The sequence below is a fragment of the Rattus norvegicus genome, chromosome 6 (genome assembly GCF_036323735.1).
Source record: "Rattus norvegicus strain BN/NHsdMcwi chromosome 6, GRCr8, whole genome shotgun sequence".
Classification (NCBI taxonomy): Eukaryota; Metazoa; Chordata; class Mammalia; order Rodentia; family Muridae; genus Rattus; species Rattus norvegicus.
Genome location: NC_086024.1, coordinates 2,040,388 through 2,065,092, shown reverse-complemented (window position 1 = coordinate 2,065,092; position 24,705 = coordinate 2,040,388).

The window sequence follows — 24,705 nt, the reverse complement described above, 5'->3', positions numbered from 1 at the left end:
GAATCCTATTGGAAACCTACTGAATTCACCATGATACTTAGATTCCGTTCCTTAATATGTTGCTATATATTGAAAAGCACACTCATACAAGCATGTCCCATTGGGAACTCACTCAATTCGCCTAGAAATTTTGATTACATTCGTGAAAATTTTTCTATGTCCCGATCAGTCCACTTATTACTACTGAGCCCTATTGGGAAGAAACTGTATTCACCAAATTACTGAGATTCTGCTCAACAAATTTTGATAAATCTTTAAAAGTATACATATTACAAGAGAAGCTACTGGGAACTAACTGAATTCACAAAGAATCAGTGTTTCAGTTCGTTAAAACGTTGCTCTGTCTTGAATAACAAGCTTATTATATGCGAATCTTATTGGAGATCTACTGAATTAACCATGATACTTATATACCGTTCGTTAAACAGTTGCTATATATTGAAAGGAACACTCATACAAGCATGTCCCATTGGGAACTCACTGAATTCGCCTAGAAATTTTGATTTCATTCGTGAAAATTTTTCTATAACCAGAGTCCACTTATTATTACTGGGGCATATTGGGAATTAAGTTAATTCACCAATTTACTCAGATTGGGATCACCAAATTTTGATTACTCTTTAATGGTACATATATTACAAGAGCCTGCTACTGGGAAATAACTGAATTCACAAAGAAACAATGTTTCAGTTCGTTAAAACGTTGCTCTATCTTGAATAACAAGCTTATTACTTGCGAATCCTATTGGGACCTATTCAATTCACTGTGATACTTAGATTCTGTTCCCTAAAATGTTGCTATATATTGAAAAGCACACTAATACAAGCATTTCCCATTGGGAACTCACTGAATTCGCCTAGACATTTTGATTCCATTCGTGATAATTTTTCTATATCCCCAACAGTCCACTTATTAAAAAAGAGCCCTATTTGGAAGAAACTGAATTCACTGAGTTACTGAGATTCGTCTCAACAAATTTTGATAAACCATTAAAAGTATACATATTACAAGAGACTGCTACTGGGAACTAACTGAATTCACAAAGAAACAGTGTTTCAGTTCGTTAAAACGTTGCTCTATATTGAATTACAAGCTTATTACATGCGAATCCTGTTGGGAACCTATTGAATTCACCATGATACTTAGATTCCGTTCCTTCAAATGTTGCTATATATTGAAAAGCACACTCATACAATCACGTCCCATTGGGAACTCACTGAATTCGCCTAGAAATTTTGATTCCATTCGTGAAAATTTTTCTATATCCTGAAGAGTCTACTTATTACTACTGCGGCCTATTTGGAACTAACTGAATTCACCAAGTTACTGAGATTCGGCTCACCAAATTTTGATAAATCTTTAAAAGTACACATATTACAAGAGCCCGCTATGGGAAGTAACTGAATGAACAAAGAAACAGTGTTTCAGGTCATTAATACGTTGCTCACCTTTAATAACAAGCTTATTACATGCGAATCCTATTGGTAACCTCCTGAATTCACCATGATACTTAGATTCCGCACCGTAAAATTGCTATATGTTGAAAAGCACACTCATACAAGGATGTCCCATTGGGAACTGACTGAATTCGCATAGAAATTTTGATTCCATTCGTGAAAATTTTTCTATATCCCTAACAGTCCACTTATTACTACTGTGGAGTATTGGGAAGTAACTGATTCACAATGTTACTGAGATTTGACTGACCAAGTTTTGATAAACCTTAAAAGTACACATATTACAAGAGCCTGCTACTGGGAACTAACTGAATTCACAAAGAAACAGTGTTTCAGTTCGTTAAAACGTTGCTCTATATTGAATAGCAAGCTTATTACATGCGAATCCTATTGGGAACATACTGAATTCACCATGATACTTAGATTCCGTTCTTTAAAATGTTGCTATGTATAGAAAAGCACACTCATACAAGCATGTCCCATTGGGAACTCACTGAATTTGCCTAGAAATATTGATTCCATTCCTGAAAATTTTTCTAAATCCCGAACAGTCCACTTATTACTACAGCGGCCTATTGAGAACCAACTGAATTCACAATGTTACTGATATTCGGCTCACCAAATTTTGATAAATCTTTAAAAGTACACGTATTACAAGAGCCTTCTACTGGGAACTAACTGAATTCACAAAGAAACAGTGTTTCAGTTCGTTAAAACGTTGCTCTATCTTTAATAACAAGCTTATTACATGCGAATCCTATTGGGAACCTACTGAATTCACCATGATACTTAGATTCCGTTCCTTAAAATGTTGCTATATATTGAAAAGCACACTCGTAAAAGCATGTCGCATTGGGAACTCACAGAATGCGCCAAGAAATTTTGATTCCATTCAGGAAAATTTTTCTAAATCCCCAACAGTCCCCTTATTACTACTGCGGACTATTGGGAACTAAGTGAATTCACAAAGGTACTGAGATTCGGCTCTCCAAATTTTGATAAATCTCTAAAAGTACACATATTACAAGAGCCTGCTACTGGGAACTAACGGAATTCACAAAGAAACAGTGTTTCAGTTCGTTAAAACGTTGCCCTATCTTGAATAACAAGATTATTACATGTGAATCCCATTGGGAACCTATAATTCACCATGATACTTAGATTCCATTCCTTAAAATGTTGCTATATATTGAAAAGCACACTCATACAAGCATGTCCCATTGGGAATTTCCTGGATTCGCCAAGGTATTTTGATTCCATTCGTGAAAATTTTTCTATATCCCGAACAGTCCACTTATTACTACTGAGTCCTATTGGGAACTAACCGAATTTACCAAGTTACTGAGATTCGGCTCACCAAATTTTGATAAACTTTTAAAAGCACACAATTACAAGAGCCTCCTACTGGGAACTAACTGAATTCACAAAGAAACAGTGTTTCGGTTCGTTAAAACTTTGCACTATGTTGAATAACATGCTTATTACTTGCGAATCCCTTGGGACCTATTGAATTCACCATGATACTTAGGTTCCGTTCCTAAAATGTTGCTATATATTGAAAAGCACACTCATACAAGCATGTCCCATTGGGAACTCACTGAATTCGGGTAGAAATTTTGATTCCATTCGTGAAAATTTTTTTATATACCAAAGAGTCTACTTATTACTACTGCGGCCTATTTGGAACTAAGTGAATTCACCATGTTCCTTAGGTTCGGCTCACCAAATTTTGATAAATCTTTAAAAGTACACATATTACAAGAGCCTGCTACTTGGAACTAACTGAATTCACAAAGCAACAGTGTTTCAGTTCGGTAAAACGTTGCTCTATCTTGAATAACAAGCTTATTACATGCGAATCCTATTGGGAACCTACTGAATTCACCATGATACTTAGAATCCGTTCCTTGAAATGTTGCTATATATTGAAAAGCACACTCATACAAGCATGTCCCATTGGGAAATCCCTAAGTTCGCCTAGAAATTTTGATTCAATTTGTGAAAATTTTTCTATATCCCGAACAGTCCACTTATTACTACTGAGCCCTATGGGGAAGACACTGAATTCACTAAGATTCTGAGATTCGTCTCAACGAGTTTTGATAATTCTTTAAAAGTATAAATATTACAAGAGCCTCCTACTGGGAACTAACTGAATTCACAAAGTAACAGTGTTTCAATTCGTTAAAATGTTGCTCTATCTTGAATAACAAGCTTAACATGCGATCCTACTGGGAACCTACACAATTCACGATGATACTTAGAATCCGTTCCTTAAAATGTTGCTATATATTGAAAAGCACACTCATAGAAGCATGTCCCATTGGGAACTCACTGAATTCGCGTAGAAATTTTGATTCCATTCATGAAAACTTTTCTCTATCCCGAACAGACCACTTATTACTACTGAGCCCTATTGGGACGAACTGAATTCAACAAGTATCTGAGATTCGGCTCACCACATTTTGATAAATCTTTAAAAGTACACATATTACAAGAGCCTGCTACTGGGAACTAACTGAATTCAGAAAGAAACAGTGTTTCAGTTCGTTAAACGATGCTCTATTTGAATAACAAGCTTATTACTTGCGAATCCTATTGGGAACCTACTGAATTCAACATCATACTTAGATTTCGTTCCTTAAAATGTTGCTATATATTGAAAAGCACACTCATACAAGCATGTCCCATTGGGAACTCACTGAATTCGGGTAGAAATTTTGATTCCATTCGTGAAAATTTTTTTATATACCAAAGAGTCTACTTATTACTACTGCGGCCTATTTGGAACTAAGTGAATTCACCATGTTCCTTAGGTTCGGCTCACCAAATTTTGATAAATCTTTAAAAGTACACATATTACAAGAGCCTGCTACTGGCAACTAACTGAATTCACAAAGAAACAGTGTTTCAGTTCGTTAAAACTTTCCTCTATCTTGAATAACAAGCTTCTTACATGTGAATCCTATTGGGAACCTATTGAATTCACTATGATACTTAGATTCCATTTCTTAAAATGTTGCTATATATTGAAAAGCACACTCATACAAGCATGTCCCATTGGAAACTCACTGAATTCGCATAGAAATTTTCATTCCATTCGTTAAAATTTTTCTATATCCTGAACAGTCCACTTATTACTACTGCGGCCTATTGGGGACTAACTGAATTCACCAAGTTACTGAGAATCGGCTCACCAAATTTTGATAAATCTTTAAAAGTACATATATTACAAGAGCCTGCTACTGGGAACTAACTGAATGAACAAAGAAACAGTGTTTCAGTTCGTTAATACATTGTTCACCTTTAATAACAAGCTTATTACATGCGAATCCTAAGGGGAACCTACTGAATTCACCATGATACTTAGATTCTGCTCCGTAAAATATTGCAATATGTTGAAAAGCACACTCATACAAGGATGTCCCATTGGGAACTGACTGAATTCGCCTAGAAATTTTGATTCCATTCGTGAAAATTTTTCTATATCCCTAACAGTCCACATATTACTTCTGTGGCCTATTTTGAACTAACCGAATTCACCATGTTACTGACATTCGGCTCATCAAATTTTGATAAATCTTTAAAAGTACACATATTAAAAGAGCTTGCTACTGGGAACTAACTGAATTCACAAAGGAACAGTGTTTCAGTTCGTTAAATCTTTGCTCTATATTGAATAACACGCTTATTACATGCGAAGCCATTTGGGAACCTACTGAATTCACCATGATACTTAGATTCCGTTCCTTAAAATGTTGCTATATATTGAAACGCAAACTCATACAAGCATGTCCCATTGGGACCTGACGGAATTCGCCTAGAAATTTTGATTCCATTCGTGAAAATTTTTCTATATCCCGAACAGTCCACTTTTTAATACTGTGGCCTATTGGGAACTAAGTGAATTTACAATGTTAGTGAGATTCGACTCACCAAATTTTGAAAAAACTTTAAAAGTACACATATTACAAGAGCCTGCTACTGGGAACTAACTGAATTCACAAATAAACAATATTTCAGTTCGTTAGAACGTTGCTCTATCTTGAAAAACAAACTTATTACATGCGAATCCTATTGGGAACCTACTATATTCACAAGGTTACTTTGATTCCGTTCCTTAAAATGTTGCTATATGTTGAAAAGCACACTCATACAAGCATGTCCCATTGGGAACTCACTGAATTCGCCTAGAAATTTTGATTCCATTTGTGAAAATTTTTCTATATCCCGAACGGTCCATTTATTCCTACTGTGGCTTACTGGGATCTAATTGCATTCACGAAGTCACTGAGATTCGGCTCACTAAATTTTGATACATCTTTAAAAGTACACATATTAAAAGAGCCTGCTACTGGGAACTAACTGAATTCACAAAGAAACAGTGTTTCAGTTCGTTAAAACGTTGCTCTATCTTGAATAACAAGCTTATTACATGCGAATCCTATTTGGAACCTACTGAATTCACCAAGAACTTAGATTCCGTTCCTTAAAATATTGCTATATATTGAATAGCACACTCATACAAGCATGTCCTATTGGGAACTCACTGAATTCGCCTAGAAATTTTGATTCCATTCGTGAAAATTTTTCTATATCCCGAACAATCCACTTATTAATAATGTGGCCTATTGGGAACTAACCGAATTCATCAAGTTACTGAGATTCGGCTCACCAAATTTTGATAAATCTTTAAAAGTACACATATTACAAGAGCCTGCAACTGAGAACTAACTGAATTCACAAAGAAACATTGTTTCAGTTCGTTAAAACGTTGCTCAATCTTGAATAACAAGCTTATTACATGCGAATCATATTGGAGATCTACTGAATTCACCGTGTTACTTAGATTCCGTTCCTTAAAATGTTGCTATATATTGAAAAGCAAACTCATACAAGCATGTCCCGTGGGAACTCACTGAATTTGCCTAGGAATTTTCATTCCATTCGTGAAAATTTTTCTATATCCCAAAGAGTCCACTTAATACTACTGCGTCCTATAGGGAACTAACCGAATTCACCAAGTTACTGAGGTTCGGCTCAGGAAATTTTGATAAATCTTTAGAAGTACACATATTACAAGAGCATGCTACTGGGAACTAAATTAATTCACAAAGAAACAGTGTTTCAGTTCGTTAAAACGTTGCTCTATCTTGAATAACAAGCTTATTACATGCGAATCCTATTGGGAACCTACTGAATTCACCATGATACTTAGATTTCGTTCCTTAAAATGTTGCTATATATTGAAAAGCACACTCAAACAAACAAGTAACATTGGGAACTCACTGAAGTCGCCTAGAAATTTTGATTCCATTCGTGAAAAATTTTCTGTATCCCGAACAGTCCACTTATTACTTCTGTGGCCTATTGGGAACTCACCGAATTCAATAAGTTACTGAGATTCGGCTTCCAAATTTGATAAATCTTTAAAAGTACACATATTACAAGAGCCTGCTACTGGGAACTAACTGAATGAACAAAGAAACAGTGTTTCAGTTCGTTTATACGTTGCTCACCTTTAATAAGAAGCTTATTACATGTGAATCCTATTGGGAACCTACTGAATTCACCAAGATACTTAGATTCCGCTCCGTAAAATGTTGCTATATGTTGAAAAGCACACTCGTACAAGGATGTCCCATTGGGGACTTACTGAATTCGACTAGAAATTTTGATTCCATTCGTGAAAATTTTTCTATATCCCTAACAGTCCACTTATTACTACTGCGGCCTGTTGGGAACTAACCGAATTCACCATGTTACTGAGATTCGGCTCACCAAATTTTGATAAATCTTTAAAGGTACACATATTAAAAGAGCCTGCTGCTGGGAACTAACTGAATTCACAAACGAACAGTGTTTCAGTTCGTTAAAACTTTGCTCTATATTGAATAACAAGCTTATTACATGCGAAGCCATTTGGGAATCTACTGAATTCACCATGATACTTAGATTCCGTTCCGTATAGTGTTGCTATATATTGAAAAGCACACCCATACAAGCATGTCCCATTGGGAACTCACTGAATTTACCTAGAAATTTTGATTCCATTCGTGAAAATTTTTCTATATCCCGAACAGTCCACTTATTACTACTGCGGCCTATTGGGAACTAACCGAAATCACCAAGTTCCTGAGATTCGGCTCACCAAATTTTGATAAATCTTTAAAAGTACACATATTACAAGAGCCTGCTATAGGGAACTAAATGAATTAACATAGAAACAGTGTTTCAGATCATTAAAGCGTTGCTCTCTCTTCAAAAACAAGCTTAATACATGCGAATCCTATTGGGCATTAACTGAATTCACAAAGTTACTCAGATTGGAATCACCAAATTTTGATAAATCTTTAAAAGTACACATATTACAAGAGCCTGGTAGGGGAACTAACTGAATTCACAAAGAAGCAGTGTTTCAGTTCGTTAAAACGTTGCTCTATGTTGAATAACAAGCTTATACATGCGAATTCCTAATGTTAACCTACTGAATTCATCATGATACTTAGATTCCGTTCCTTAAATTGTTGCTATATATTGAAAAGCACACTCATACAAGCATTTCCCATTGGGAAATCACGGAATTCGCCTAGAAATTTTGATTCCATTCGTGAAAATTTTTCAATATCCCAACAGTCCACTTTTTCCTTCTGCGGCCTATTCAGAACTAACCGAGTTCACCAAGTTATTGAGATTCGGCTCACCAAATTTTGATAAATCTTTAAAGGTACACAATTACAAGAGCTTGCTACGGGGAACTAACTGAACTCACAAAGAAACAGTGTTTCAATTCGTTAAAACGTTGCTCTATCTTGAATAACAAGCTTATTATATGCGCATCCTATTGGGAACCTACTGAATTCACCATGATACTTAGATTCCGTTCTTTAAAATGTTTCTCTATATTGAAAAGCACACTCATACAAGCATGTCCCATTGGGAACACACCGAATTCGCCTAGAAATTTTGATTCCATTAGTGAACATTTTTCTATATCCCAAAGAGTCCACTTAATACTACTGTGGCCTATAGGGAACTAAACGAATTCACCAAGTTACTGAGGTTCGGCTCAGGAAATTTTGATAAATCTTTAGAAGTACACATATTACAAGAGCATGCTACTGGGAACTAAATGAATTCACAAAGAAACAGTGTTTCAGTTCGTTAAAACGTTGCTCTATCTTGAATAACAAGCTTATTACATGCGAATCCTATTGGGAACCTACTGAATTCACCATGATACTTAGATTTCGTTCCTTAAAATGTTGCTATATATTGAAAAGCACACTCAAACAAACAAGTAACATTGGGAACTCACTGAAGTCGCCTAGAAATTTTGATTCCATTCGTGAAAATTTTTCTGTATCCCGAACAGTCCACTTATTACTTCTGTAGCCTATTGTGAACTCACCGAATTCAATAAGTTACTGAGATTCGGCTTCCAAATTTGATAAATCTTTAAAAGTACACATATTACAAGAGCCTGCTACTGGGAACTAACTGAATGAACAAAGAAACAGTGTTTCAGTTCGTTTATACGTTGCTCACCTTTAATAAGAAGCTTATTACATGTGAATCCTATTGGGAACCTACTGAATTCACCAAGATACTTAGATTCCGCTCCGTAAAATGTTGCTATATGTTGAAAAGCACACTCGTACAAGGATGTCCCATTGGGGACTTACTGAATTCGACTAGAAATTTTGATTCCATTCGTTAAAATTTTTCTATATCCCTAACAGTCCACTTATTACTACTGCGGCCTGTTGGGAACTAACCGAATCACAATGTTACTGAGATTCGGCTCACCAAATTTTGATAAATCTTTAAAGGTACACATATTAAAAGAGCCTGCTACTGGGAACTAACTGAATTCACAAACGAACAGTGTTTCAGTTCGTTAAAACTTTGCTCTATATTGAATAACAAGCTTATTACATGCGAAGCCATTTGGGAATCTACTGAATTCACCATGATACTTAGATTCCGTTCTATATAGTGTTGCTATATATTGAAAAGCACACCCATACAAGCATGTACCATTGGGAACTCACTGAATTTACCTAGAAATTTTGATTCCATTCGTGAAAATTTTTCTATATCCAGAACAGTCCACTTATTACTACTGCGGCCTATTGGGAACTAACCGAATTCACCAAGTTCCTGAGATTCGGCTCACCAAATTTTGATAAATCTTTAAAAGTACACATATTACAAGAGCCTGCTATAGGGAACTAAATGAATTAACATAGAAACATTGTTTCAGATCATTAAAGCGTTGCCTTCTCTTCAAAAACAAGCTTAATACATGCGAATCCTATTGGGCATTAACTGAATTCACAAAGTTACTCAGATTGGAATCACCAAATTTTGATAAATCTTTAAAAGTACACATATTACAAGAGCCTGGTAGGGGAACTAACTGAATTCACAAAGAAGCAGTGTTTCAGTTCGTTAAAACGTTGCTCTATGTTGAATAACAAGCTTATACATGCGAATTCCTAATGGGATCCTACTGAATTCATCATGATACTTAGATTCCGTTCCTTAAATTGTTGCTATATATTGAAAAGCACACTCCTACAAGCATTTCCCATTGGGAAATCACGGAAATCGCCTAGAAATTTTGATTCCATTCGTGAAAAATTTTCAATATCAAAACAGTCCACTTTTTCCTTCTGCGGCCTATTCAGAACTAACCGAGTTCACCAAGTTATTGAGATTCGGCTCACCAAATTTTGATAAATCTTTAAAAGTACACAATTACAAGAGCTTGCTACGGGGAACTAACTGAACTCACAAAGAAACAGTGTTTCAATTCGTTAAAACGTTGCCCTATCTTGAATAACAAGTTTATTACATGCGCATCCTATTGGGAACCTAGTGAATTCACCATGATACTTAGGTTCCGTTCCTTAAAATGTTTCTCTATATTGAAAAGCACACTCATACAAGCATGTCCCATTGGGAACACACCGAATTCGCCTAGAAATTTTGATTCCATTAGTGAACATTTTTCTACATCCCAAAGTGTCCACTTAATACTACTGCGGCCTATGGGGAACTAACTGAATTCACCAAGTTACTGAGATTCGGCTCACCAAATTTTGATAAATCTTTAAAAGTACACATATTACAAGAGCCTGCTATTGGGAACTAACTGCATTCACAAAGAAACAGTGTTTCAGTTCGTTCAAACGTTTCTCTATCTTGAAATACAAGCTGATTACATGTTAATCCTATTTGGAACCTACTGAATTCACCATGATACTTAGAATCCGTTCCTTAAAATGTTGCTATATATTGAAAAGCACACTCATACAAGCATGTCCCATTGGGAACACACTGAATTCGCCTAGAAATTTTGATTCCATTCGTGAAAATTTTTCTATATCCCAAAGAGTCCACTTATTAATACTGTGGCCTATTGGGAACTAACCGATTTCATCAAGTTACTGAGATTCGGCTCACCAAATTTTGATCAATCTTTAAAAGTACACATATCACAAGAGCCTGCTACTGGGAACTCACTGAATTCACAAAGAAACAATATTTCAGTTCGTTAGAACGTTGCTCTATCTTGAAAAACAAGCTTAATACATGCGAAACCTATTGGGAACCTATTATATTCACAAGGTTACTTTGATTCCGTTCCTTAAAATGTTGCTATATATTGAAAAGCACACTCATACAAGCATTTCCCATTGGGAACTCACTGAATTTGCCTAGAAATTTTGATTCCATTCGTGAAAATTTATCTACATACCGAACAGTCCATTTATTGCTACTGCGGCTTACTGGGATCTAATAGCATTCACCAAGTTACTGAGATTCGGCTCACCAAATTTTGATAAACCTTTAAAAGTACACATATTACAAGAGCCTGCAACTGGGAACTAACTGAATTCACAAAGAAACAGTGTTTCAGTTCGCTAAAACGTTGCTCTATCTTGAAAAACATGCTTATTACATGCGAATCCTATTGGGAACCTACTGAATTCATCATGATACATAGATTCCGTTCCTAAAATGTTGCTATATATTGAAAAGCACACTTATACAATCATGTCCCATTGGGAACTCACTGAATTCGCCTAGAAATTTTGATTCCATTCGTGAAAATTTTGCGATATCCCGAACAGTCCACTTTTTACTACTGCGGCCTATTGGGAACTAACCGAATTCACCAATTTACTCAGAATCGGCTCACCAAATTTTGATAAATCTTTAAAAGTACACATATTACAAGAGCCTGCTACTGGGAACTAACTGGATTCACAAAGAAACAGTATTTCAGTTCGTTAGAACTTTGCTCTATCTTGAAAAACATGCTTATACATGCAAATCCTATTGGGAACCTACTAAATTCACAAGGATTCTTTGATTCCGTTCCTTAAAATGTTGCTATATATTGAAAAGCACACTCATACATGCATCCCCCATGGGAACTCACTGAATTTGCCTAGAAATTTTCATTCCATTCATGAAAATTTTTCTATATCCCGAACAGTCCACTTATTACTACTGCGGCCTACTGGGAACTAACTGAATTCACCAAGTTACTGAGATTCGGCTCACCAAATTTCGATAAATCTTTAAAAGTACACTTATTACAAGAGCCTGCTACTGGGAACTAAACGAATTCACAAAGAAAGAGTGTTTCAGTTCGTTAAAACGTTGCTCTATCTTGAAAAACAATGGTATTACATGCGAATCCTATTGGGAACCTACTGAATTCACCATGAGTTTTAGATTCCGTTCCTTAAAATATTTCTATATATTGGAAACCACACTCAAACAAACAAGTCCCATTGGGAACTCACAGAACTCGCCTAGAAATTTGGTTCCATTCGTGAAAATTTTTCTATATCCGGAACAGTCCACTTATTACTTCTGTGGCCTATTGGGAACTAACCGTTTTCAACAAGTTACTGAGTTTCGGCTCACCAAATTTTGATAAATCTTTAAAAGTACACATATTACACGAGCCTGCTACTGGGAACTAATTGAATTCACAAAGAAACAGTGTTTCAGTTCGTTAAAACGTAGCTCTATGTAGAATAACAAGCTTATTACATGCGAATTCTATTGGGAACCTACTGAATTCACAATGATACTTAGATTCCGTTCCTTAAAATGTTGCTATATACGGAAAAGCACACGCATACAAGCCTGTCCCATTGGGAACTCACTGAATTCGCCTAGAAATTTTGATTCCAGTTGTTAAAATTTTTCTATACCCTGAAGAGTCCACGTATTAGTACTGCGGCCTATTGGGAACTAACCGAATTCACCAATTTACTGAGATTTGGCTCACCAAATTTTGATAAATCTTTAAAAGTACACATATCACAAGAGCCTGCTACTGGGAACTCACTGAATTCACAAAGAAACAGTGTTTAAGTTCGTTAAAACGTTGCTCTATCTTGAAGAAAAGCTTATTACATGCGAATCCTATTGTTTACCTACTGTATTCACCATGATACTTAGATTCCGTTCCTTAAAATGTTGCTATATATTGAAAAGCACACTCTAACAAGCATGTCCCATTGGGAACTCACTGAATTCTCCTAGAAATGTTGATTCCATTCGTGACAATTTTTCGATATCCCAAACAGTCCACTTATTTTTACTGCAGACTATTGGGAACTAACCGAATTCACCATGTTACTTAGATTCGGCTCACTAAATTTTGATAAATCTTTAAAAGGACACATATTACAAGAGCCTGCTACTGGAGTCCTACTGAATTCACAAAGAAACAGTGTTTCAGTTCGTTAAAACGTTGCTCTATCTTGAACAACATGCTTATTACATGCGAATCCTATTGGAAACCTACTGAATTCACCATGATACTTAGATTCCGTTCCTTAAAATATTGCTATATATTGAAATGCACACTCATACAAGCACATCATATTGGGAACTCACTGAATTCGCCTAGAAATTTTGATTCCATTCGTGCAAATTTTTCTATATCCCGAACAGTCCACTTATTACTACTGCGGCCTATTGGGAGCTAACTGAATTCACCAAGTTACTGAGGTTCGGCTCACCAAATTTTGATAATTCTTTAAAACTATACATATTACAAGAGCCTGCTACTGGGAACTAACTGAATTCACAAAGAAACAGGGTTTCAGTTCGTTAAGACGTTGCTCTATCTTGAATAACACGCTTATTACATGCGAATCCTATTGGAGATCTACTGAATTGCCGTGTTACTTAGATTCCGTTCCTTAAAATGTTGCTATATATTGAAGGCAAAGTCATACAAGCATGTCACATGGGATCTCACTGAAGTTGCCTAGAAATTTTCGTTCCATTCGTGAAAATTTTTCTATATCCCGAAGAGTCCACTTATTACTACTGCGGCCTATTGGGAACTAACCGAATTCACCAAGTTACTGAGATTCGGCTCAGGAAATTTTGATACATATTTAGAAGTACACATATTACAAGACCCTGCTACTGGGAATTAAATGAATTCACAAAGAAACAGTGTTTCAGTTCGTTAAAACGTTGCTCTATCTTGAAACATAATGTTACTACATGCGAATACTATTGTTAACCTACTGAATAAACCATGAGTCTTAGATTCCATTCCTTAAAATGTTGCTATATATTGAAAAGCACACTCTAACAAACAAGTCCCATTGGGAACTCACTAAAATCGCCTAGAAATTTTGATTCCATTCGTTAATATTTTTCTGTATCTGGAACAGTCCACTTATTACTTCTTTGGCCTATTGGGAACTAACGGAATTCAACAAGTTACTGAGATTGGGCTCACCAAATTTTGATAAATCTTTAAAAGTACACATATTACACGAGCCTGCTACTGGGAACTAATTGATTTCACAAAGAAACAGGGTTTCAGTTTGTTAAAACGTTGCTCTATCTTGAATAACTAGCTTATTACATGCGAATCCAATTGGGAACCTACTAAATTCACAAGGATATTTTGATTCCGTTCCTTAAAATGTTGCTATATATTTAAAAGCACATTCATACAAGCATATCCCATTGGAAACTCACTGAATTCGGCTAAAAATTTTGGTTCCATTCGCGATAATTTTTCTATATCCCCAACAGTCCACTTATTACTACTGCGGCCTATGGGGAAATAACCGAATTCACCAAGTTACTGAGATTCGGCTAACCAAATTTTGATAAATCTTTAAAAGTACTCATATTACATGGGCATGCTACTAGGAACTAACTGAATTCACAAAGAAACAGTGTTTCAGTTCGTTAAAACGTTGCTCAATCTTGAATAACAAGCATATTACATGCGAATCCTATTGGAAACCTTCTGAATTCACCATGATACTTAGATACCGTTCCTTAAAATATTGCTATATATTGAAATGCACACTCATACAAGCACATCATATTGGGAACTCACTGAATTCGCCTAGAAATTTTGATTCCATTCGTGCAAATTTTTCTATATCCCGAACACTCCACTTATTACTACTGCGGCCTATTGGGAGCTAACTGAATTCAACAAGTTACTGAGATTCGGCTCACCAAATTTTGATAATTCTTTAAAACTACACATATTACAAGAGCCTGCTACTGGGAACTAACTGAATTCACAAAGAAAAAGTGTTTCAGTTCGTTAAGACGTTGCTCTATCTTGAATAACATGCTTATTACATGCGAATACTATTGGAGATCTACTGAATTCACCGTGTTACTTAGATTCCGTTCCTTAAAATGTTGCTATATATTGAAGGCAAACTCATACAAGCATGTCCCATGGGAACTCACTGAAGTTGCCTAGAAATTTTCGTTCCATTCGTGAAAATTTTTCTATATCCCGAACTGTCCACTTATTACAACTGCGGCCTATTGGGAACTAAGCAAATTCACCTAGTAACTGAGATTCGGCTCAGGAAATTTTGATAAATCTTCAAAAGGACACATATCACAAGAGCCTGCTACTGGGAACTAATTGAATTCACAAAGAAACAGGGTTTCAGTTCGTTAAAACGTTGCTCTATCTAGAATAACAAGCTTATTACATGCGAATCCTTTTGGGAACCTACTGAATTCACCATGATACTTAGATTCCATTTCTTATAATGTTGCTATATACGGAAAAGCACACTCATACAAGCATGTCCCATTGGGAACTCACTGAATTCGCCTAGAAATTTTGATTCCATTCGTTAAAATTTTTCTATACCCCGAACAGTCCACTTATTACGACTGCGGCCTATTTGGAACAAACCGAATTCACCATGTTACTCAGATTCGGCTCACCAAATTTTGATAAATCTTTAAAACTACACATATTACAAGAGCCTGCTACTGGGAACTAACTGAAATCACAAAAAAACAGTGTTTCAGTTCGTTAAAACGTTGCTCTATCTTGAACAACATGCTTATTACATGCGAATACTATTGGGAAGCTACTGAATTCACAATGATACTTAGATTCCGTTCCTAAAATGTTGCTATATATTGAAATGCACACTCATACAATCATGTCCCATAGGGAACTCAATGAATTCGCTTAAAAATTTTGATTCCATTCGTGAAAATTTTTCGAAATCCCGAACACTCAACTTATTGCTACTGTGGCTTATTGGGAACTAACCGAACGCACCAATTTACTGAGATTCTGCTCACCAAATTTTGATAAATATTTAAAAGTACTCATATTACAAGGGCCTGATACTAGGAACTAACTGAATTCACAAAGAAACAGTGTTTCAGTTCGTTAAAACGTTGCTCTATCTTGAATAACAAACTTATTACATGCGAATCCTATTGGGAACCTACTGAATTCACCATGATACTTAGATACCGTTCCTTAAAATATTGCTATATATTGAAATGCACACTCATACAAGCACATCATATTGGGAACTCACTGAATTCGCCTAGAAATTTTGATTCCATTCGTGCAAATTTTTCTATATCCCGAACACTCCACTTATCACTACTGCGGCCGATTGGGAGCTAACTGAATTCAACAAGTTACTGAGATTCGGCTCACCAAAATTTGATAATTCTTTAAAACTACACATATTACAAGAGCCTGCTACTGGGAACTAACTGAATTCACAAAGAAACAGTGTTTCAGTTCGTTAAGACGTTGCTCTATCTTGAATAACATGCTTATTACATGCGAATACTATTGGAGATCTACGGAATTCACCGTGTTACTTAGATTCCGTTCCTTAAAATGTTGCTATATATTGAAGGCAAACTCATACAAGCATGTCCCATGGGAACTCACTGAAGTTGCCTAGAAATTTTCGTTCCATTCGTGAAAATTTTTCTATATCCCGAACTGTCCACTTATTACAACTGCGGCCTATTGGGAACTAAGCAAATTCACCTAGTAACTGAGATTCGGCTCAGGAAATTTTGATAAATCTTCAAAAGGACACATATCACAAGAGCCTGCTACTGGGAACTAATTGAATTCACAAAGAAACAGGGTTTCAGTTCGTTAAAACGTTGCTCTATCTAGAATAACAATCTTATTACATGCGAATCCTTTTGGGAACCTACTGAATTCACCATGATACTTAGATTCCATTTCTTATAATGTTGCTATATACGGAAAAGCACACTCATACAAGCATGTCCCATTGGGAACTCACTGAATTCGCCTAGAAATTTTGATTCCATTCGTTAAAATTTTTCTATACCCCGAACAGTCCACTTATTACGACTGCGGCCTATTTGGAACTAACCGAATTCACCATGTTACTCAGATTCGGCTAACCAAATTTTGATAAATCTTTAAAAGTACTCATATTACATGGGCATGCTACTAGGAACTAACTGAATTCACAAAGAAACAGTGTTTCAGTTCGTTAAAACGTTGCTCTATCTTGAATAACAAGCTTATTACATGCGAATCCTATTGGAAACCTTCTGAATTCACCATGATACTTAGATACCGTTCCTTAAAATATTGCTATATATTGAAATGCACACTCATACAAGCACATCATATTGGGAACTCACTGAATTCGCCTAGAAATTTTGATTCCATTCGTGCAAATTTTTCTATATCCCGAACACTCCACTTATTACTACTGCGGCCTATTGGGAGCTAACTGAATTCAACAAGTTACCGAGATTCGGCTCACCAAATTTTGATAATTCTTTAAAACTACACATATTACAAGAGCCTGCTACTGGGAACTAACTGAATTCACAAAGAAAAAGTGTTTCAGTTCGTTAAGACGTTGCTCTATCTTGAATAACATGCTTATTACATGCGAATACTATTGGAGATCTACTGAATTCACCGTGTTACTTAGATTCCGTTCCTTAAAATGTTGCTATATATTGAAGGCAAACTCATACAAGCATGTCCCATGGGAACTCACTGAAGTTGCCTAGAAATTTTCGTTCCATTCGTGAAAATTTTTCTATATCCCGAACTGTCCACTTATTACAACTGCGGCCTATTGGGAACTAAGCAAATTCACCTAGTAACTGAGATTCGGCTCAGGAAATTTTGATAAATCTTCAAAAGGACACATATCACAAGAGCCTGCTACTGGGAACTAATTGAATTCACAAAGAAACAGGGTTTCAGTTCGTTAAAACGTTGCTCTATCTAGAATAACAAGCTTATTACATGCGAATCCTTTTGGGAACCTACTGAATTCACCATGATACTTAGATTCCATTTCTTATAATGTTGCTATATACGGAAAAGCACACTCATACAAGCATGTCCCATTGGGAACTCACTGAATTCGCCTAGAAATTTTGATTCCATTCGTTAAAATTTTTCTATACCCCGAACAGTCCACTTATTACGACTGCGGCCTATTTGGAACAAACCGAATTCACCATGTTACTCAGATTCGGCTCACCAAATTTTGATAAATCTTTAAAACTACACATATTACAAGAGCCTGCTACTGGGAACTAACTGAAATCACAAAAAAACAGTGTTTCAGTTCGTTAAAACGTTGCTCTATCTTGAACAACATGCTTATTACATGCGAATACTATTGGGAAGCTACTGAATTCACAATGATACTTAGATTCCGTTCCTAAAATGTTGCTATATATTGAAATGCACACTCATACAATCATGTCCCATAGGGAACTCAATGAATTCGCTTAAAAATTTTGATTCCATTCGTGAAAATTTTTCGAAATCCCGAACACTCAACTTATTGCTACTGTGGCTTATTGGGAACTAACCGAACGCACCAATTTACTGAGATTCTGCTCACCAAATTTTGATAAATATTTAAAAGTACTCATATTACAAGGGCCTGATACTAGGAACTAACTGAATTCACAAAGAAACAGTGTTTCAGTTCGTTAAAACGTTGCTCTATCTTGAATAAGAAGCTTATTACATGCGAATCCTATTGGGAACCTACTGAATTCACCATGATACTTAGATACCGTTCCTTAAAATATTGCTATATATTGAAATGCACACTCATACAAGCACATCATATTGGGAACTCACTGAATTCGCCTAGAAATTTTGATTCCATTCGTGCAAATTTTTCTATATCCCGAACACTCCACTTATCACTACTGCGGCCGATTGGGAGCTAACTGAATTCAACAAGTTACTGAGATTCGGCTCACCAAATTTTGATAATTCTTTAAAACTACACATATTACAAGAGCCTGCTACTGGGAACTAACTGAATTCACAAAGAAAAAGTGTTTCAGTTCGTTAAGACGTTGCTCTATCTTGAATAACATGCTTATTACATGCGAATACTATTGGAGATCTACGGAATTCACCGTGTTACTTAGATTCCGTTCCTTAAAATGTTGCTATATATTGAAGGCAAACTCATACAAGCATGTCCCATGGGAACTCACTGAAGTTGCCTAGAAATTTTCGTTCCATTCGTGAAAATTTTTCTATATCCCGAACTGTCCACTTATTACAACTGCGGCCTATTGGGAACTAAGCAAATTCACCTAGTAACTGAGATTCGGCTCAGGAAATTTTGATAAATCTTCAAAAGGACACATATCACAAGAGCCTGCTACTGGGAACTAATTGAATTCACAAAGAAACAGGGTTTCAGTTCGTTAAAACGTTGCTCTATCTAGAATAACAATCTTATTACATGCGAATCCTTTTGGGAACCTACTGAATTCACCATGATACTTAGATTCCATTTCTTATAATGTTGCTATATACGGAAAAGCACACTCATACAAGCATGTCCCATTGGGAACTCACTGAATTCGCCTAGAAATTTTGATTCCATTCGTTAAAATTTTTCTATACCCCGAACAGTCCACTTATTACGACTGCGGCCTATTTGGAACTAACCGAATTCACCATGTTACTCAGATTCGGCTCACCAAATTTTGATAAATCTTTAAAACTACACATATTACAAGAGCCTGCTACTGGGAACTAACTGAAATCACAAAGAAACAGTGTTTCAGTTCGTTAAAACGTTGCTCTATCTTGAACAACATGCATATTACTTGCAAATACTATTGGGAAGCTACTGAATTCACCATGATACTTAGATTCCGTTCCTAAAATGTTGCTATATATTGAAATGCACACTCATACAATCATGTCCCATAGGGAACTCACTGAATTCGCCTAAAAATTTTGATTCCATTCTTGAAAATTTTTCGAAATTCCGAACACTCAACTTATTGCTACGGTGGCCTATTGGGAACTAACCGAACGCACCAATTTACTGAGATTCTGCTCACCAAATTTTGATAAATATTTAAAAGTACTCATATTACAAGGGCCTGATACTAGGAACTAACTGAATTCACAAAGAAACAGTGTTTCAGTTCGTTAAAACGTTGCTCTATCTTGAATAACAAGCTTATTACATGCGAATACTATTGGGAACCTACTGAATTCACCATGATACTTAGATTCCGTACCTTCAAATGTTGCTATATACGGAAAAGCACACTCATACAAGCATATCCCATTGGGAACTCACTGAATTCGCCTAGAAATTTTGATTCCATTCGTGCTAATTTTTCGATATCCCAAACAGTCCACTTATTACTACTGTGGACTATTGGGAAGTAACCGAATTCACCATGTTACTGAGATTCTGCTCACGAAATTTTGATAAATCTTTAAAAGTACACATATTACAAGAGCCTGCTACTGGAGACCTACTGAATTCACAAAGAAACAGTGTTTCAGTTCGTTAAAACGTTGCTCTATCTAGAATAACAAGCTTATTACATGCGAATCCTATTGGGAACTTACTGAATTCACCATGATACTTAGATTCCGTTCCTTCAAATGTTGCTATATACGGAATAGCACACTCATACAAGCATGTCCCATTGGGAACTCACTGAATTCGCCTAGAAGTTTTGATTCCATTCGTGAAAATTTATCTATATCCCGAACAGTCCACTTATTACTACTGCGGCCTGTTGGGAACTAACCGAATTCACAAAGTTACTGAGATTCCGCTCACCAACTTTTGATAAATCTTAAAAGTACACATATTACAAGAGCCTGCTACTGGGAACTCACTGAATTCACAAAGGAAGAGTGTTTCAGTTGGTTAAAACGTTGCTCTATCTTGAACAAGATGCTTATTACATGCGAATCCTATTGGGAACCTACTGAATTCACCATGAAACTTAGATTCCGCTCCTTAAAATATTGCTATATATTGAAATGCACACTTATAAAAGCACATAATATTGGGAACTCACTGAATTCGCCTAGAACTTTTGGTTCCATTCGTGCTAATTTTTCTATATCCCGAACAGTCCACTTATTACTGTTGCGGCCTATTGGGAACTAACGGAATTCACCAAGTAACTGAGATTCGGCTCACCAAATTTTGATAAATCTTGAAAAGTACTCATATTACAAGGGCATGCTACTAGGAAATAACTGAATTCACAAAGAAACAGTGTTTCAGTTCGTTAAAACGTTGCTCTATCTTGAACAAAATTCTTATTACATGCGAATCCTATTGGAAACATACAGAATTCACCATGATACTTAGATTCCATTCCTTAAAATATTGCTATATATTGAAATGCACACTCATACAAGCACATCATATTGGGAACTCACTGAATTCGCCTAGAAATTTTGATTCCATTCGTGCAAATTTTTCTATATCCCGAACACTCCACTTATTACTACTGCGGCCTATTGGGAGCTAACTGAATTCACCAAGTTACTGAGATTCGGCTCATCAAATTTTGATAATTCTTTAAAACTACACATATTACAAGAGCCTGCTACTGGGAACTAACTGAATTCACAAAGAAAAAGTGTTTCAGTTCGTTAAGACGTTACTCTATCTTGAATAACATGCTTATTACATGCGAATCCTATTGGAGATCTACTGAATTCACCGTGTTACTTAGATTCCGTTCCTTCAAATGTTGCTATATATTGAAGGCAAACTCATACAAGCATGTCCCATGGGAACTCACTGAAGTAGCCTAGAAATTTTCCTTCCATTCGTGAAAATTTTTCTATATCCCGAACTGTTCACTTATTACAACTGCGGCCTATTGGGAGCTAACCAAATTCACCAAGTAACTGAGATTCGGCTCAGGAAATTTTGATAAATCTTCAAAAGGACACATATCACAAGAGCCTGCTACTGGGAACTAATTGAATTCACAAAGAAACAGTGTTTCAGTTCATTAAAAGGATTCTCTATCTTGAATAACAACTTATTACATGCGAATCCTTTTGGGGACCTACTGAATTGACCGTGATACTTAGATTCCGTTCTTTAAAATGTTGCTCTATATTGAAAAGCAAATTCATACAAGCATGTCCCATTGGGAACTCACTGAATTCTCCTAGAAATTTTGATTCCATCCGTGATAATTTTTCTATATCCCGAACAGTCCACTTATTACTACTGCGGCCTATTGGGAACTAATCGAATTCACCAAGTAACTGAGATACGGCTCAGGAAATTTTGATAAATCTTCAAAAGGACACATATCACAAGAGCCTGCTACTGGGAACTAATTGAATACACAAAGAAACAGGGTTTCAGTTCGTTAAAACGTTGCTCTATTTAGAATAACAAGCTTATTACATGGGAATCCTTTAGGGAACCTACTGAACTCACCATGATACTTAGATTCCATTTCTTAAAATGTTGCTATATACGGAAAAGCACACTCATACAAGCATGTCCCATTGGGACCTCACTGAATTCGCCTAGAAATTTTGATTCCATTCGTTCAAATTTTTCTATACCCCGAACAGTCCACTTCTTACGACTGCGGCCTATTTGGAACTAACCGAATTCACGAAGTTACTCAGATTAGGCTCACCAAATTTTGATAAATCTTTAAAAATACACATATTACAAGAGCCTGCTACTAACAACTAACTGAATTCACAAAGAAACAGTGTTTCAGTTCGTTAAAACGTTGCTCTATCTTGAACAACATGCTTATTACATGCGAATACTATTGGGAACCTACAGAATTCACAATGATACTTAGATTCCGTTCCTTAAAATATTGCTATATATTGAAATGCACACTCATACAAGCACATCATATTGGGAACTCAATGAATTCGCCTAGAACTTTTGATTCCATTCGTGATAATTTTTCTATATCCCGAACAGTCCACTTATTACTACTGCAGCCTATTGGGAACTAACGGAATTCACCAAGTTACTGAGATACGGCTTACCAAATTTTGGTAAATCATTAAAAGTACATATATTACAAGAGCCTGCTACTGGGAACTCACTGAATTTACAAAGAGACGGTGTTTCAGTTGGTTAAACGTGGCTCTATCTTGAACAACATGCTTATTACATGCGAATCCTATTGGGAACTTACTGAATTCACCATGATACTTAGATTCCGTTCCTTCAAATGTTGCTATATACGGAAAAGCACACTCATACAAGCATGTCCCATTGGGAACTCACTCAATTTGCCTAGAAGTTTTGATTCCATTCGTGAAAATTTTTCTATATCCCGAAGTGTCCACTTATTACTACTGCGGCCTATTGGGAACTAACCGAATTCACAAAGTTACACAGATTCCGCTCACCAAATTTTGATAAATCTTAAAAGTACACATATTACAAGAGCCTGCTACTGGGAACTCACTGAATTCACAAAGGAAGAGTGTTTCAGTTGGTTAAAACGTTGCTCTATCTTGAACAACATGCTTATTACATGCGAATCCTATTGGGAACCTACTGAATTCACCATGATGCTTAGATTCCGTTCCTTAAAATATTGCTATATATTGAAATGCACACTCATACAAGCACATCATATTGGGAACTCACTGAATTTGCCTAGAAATTTTGATCCATTCGTGAAAATTTTTCTATATCCCGAACAGTCCACTTATTACTACTGCGGCCTATTGGGAACTAACCGAATTCACAAAGTTACTGAGATTCGGCTGACCAAATTTTGATAAATCTTTAAAAGTACACATATTACAAGAGCCTGCTACTGGGAACTCACTGAATTCACAAAGAAACGGTGTTTCAGTTCGTTAAAACGTTGCTCTATCTTGAACAACATGCTTATTACATGCCAGTCCTATTGGGAACCTACTGAATTCACCATGATACTTAGATTCCATTCCTTAAAATATTGCTATATATTGAAATGCAAACTCATACAAGCACATCTAATTGGGAACTCACTGAATTCGCCTAGAAATTTTGATTCCATTCGTGATAATTTTTCTATATTCCGAATAGTCCACTTATTACTACTGCGGCCTATTTGGAACTAACCGAATTCACCATGTTACTCAGATTCGGCTCAACAAATTTTGATAAATTTTTAAAAGTACACATATTAAAAGAACCTGCTATTAGCAACTAACTGAATTCACAACGAAACAGTGTTTCAGTTCGTTAAAACGTTGCTCTATCTTGAATAACATGCTTATTACATGCGAATCCTATTCGAGATCTACTGAATTGACCGTGATACTTAGATTCCATTGTTTAAAATGTTGCTATATATTGAAATGCACACTAATACAAGCATGTCCCATTGGGAACTCACTGAAATCATCTATAAATTTTTACTCCGTTCGTGAAAATATTTCTATATCCCGAACAGTCCACATATTACTTCTGTGGCCTCTTGGGAACTAACCGAATTCAACAAGTTACTGAGATTCAGCTCACCAAATTTTGATAAATCTCTAAAAGTACACATATTACAAGAACCTGCTATTGGGAACTAACTGAATTCACAAAGAAACAGTGTTTCAGTTCATTAAAACTTTGCTCTATCTTGA